Here is a 1,256-nt window from a genome sequence, read left to right on the forward strand (position 1 = left end):
GGTATGGTGAGTGAGTTTGTATTATTTAGTGGGTGAAATCTAATTTAGATAATTAGTAAATTACTATGTGTTTGTGTAGTGGACTGTAGTGCTGTCAGATATATTGCAATGTAGTAGTATTATAATATGATGCATTTTTATGAACTTTGTGTATTTTAATTGGTACATGTCAGGGCTTCATTTGGGGTGGCGGAGGGGGGCGCTCGCCCCCCTTGGGAAACACTTGCCCCCCCTTGATTGACTTATTAACATGAAAAATTTCATCACCACAGCAGTAAATTGTATAAGTGTTTCTATTGTGCATACACAATAGAAATATTAGTGACCCCTCTTTTTAAAATATTTTTAACCCTGCCCCCTTGTATAAAATCCAGATGAAGGCCTGCATGTAATCGTTCATGTACATGTATTGGTTTTGTCTTTATATTCTCCCTCCCCCTCTCTCCCTCAGGAGGAGAGCAGGGTTCAAGCAAGAGAGGAGGAAGAGAAGAGACGTGAGATTGCAGAGAAATTCCAAACAACAATTGACGACATTACGGAAAGAATGCAAGAGCACCATGACAGGAACGTGTCACTGAAACAAGAAAATGCTGAGTAGGTCATGTGATTGTCATGTGATTCATTGACCACACCCACTACCCACTAGTTTAGTAGGCAAGTTAAAGAAACTGATTGAACAATATGAAGCGAGAGAAAAAGTAAATTTATGCATTCACATACAAGGATATAATTGTGGCGTCATTTCAATGTACTTTTTAAACTTTCTCTCCTCTCTCTCTCCCTCTCCCTCCCTCCCTCCCTCCCTCCCTCCTTTCTCTCTCTCTCTCTCCCTCCTCTCTCTCTCTCTCCCTCCCTCAGCAATTTGAAGAGTTATTGAAGCACAAGCAGTTGGAGCTTCAGTTAGGAGAAGCTAAACTAGCCCAGCAGATGGTGGCAATGGCTGAGACTAAAGAGAGCAACCTTGTGGAGAGACAATATGTGAGAATGAGGCATACTTTAATTAATGATAATGATACTGATACTGATAATGATACTGATACTGATACTGATAATGATACTGATAATGATACTGATACTGATACTGATAGTGTACCTTATAAACTCACTCTGAGCTTATTAAAAGCCAATTCTTATCAAAATTGGATTTTTTAAATTGTTCAAAAATCGGGCTAAAGTCCCTGTACTATAGTACAGGGATTTTGGCTCAATTTTGCCAAAAATGAAAAGGTGAGAATTTTCAACTTTTTAAATTTTTC

At 38.7% G+C, this 1,256-nt stretch overlaps 1 long non-coding RNA gene across 1 annotated transcript; it reads left to right on the forward strand.

Moving 5' to 3' along the window:
- The first annotated feature begins 231 nt into the window (after positions 1–231).
- On the forward strand, positions 232–1,006 carry LOC109593145 (uncharacterized). The gene is made up of 3 exons (XR_002190761.1): positions 232–594; positions 647–698; positions 859–1,006. It is a non-coding gene; the product is annotated as an uncharacterized LOC109593145 (long non-coding RNA).
- Positions 1,007–1,256: the final 250 nt, after the last annotated feature.

This window comes from Amphimedon queenslandica, unplaced genomic scaffold (assembly GCF_000090795.2).
Source record: "Amphimedon queenslandica unplaced genomic scaffold, v1.1 AMPQUscaffold_2690_Cont25308, whole genome shotgun sequence".
Lineage (NCBI taxonomy): Eukaryota > Metazoa > Porifera > Demospongiae > Haplosclerida > Niphatidae > Amphimedon > Amphimedon queenslandica.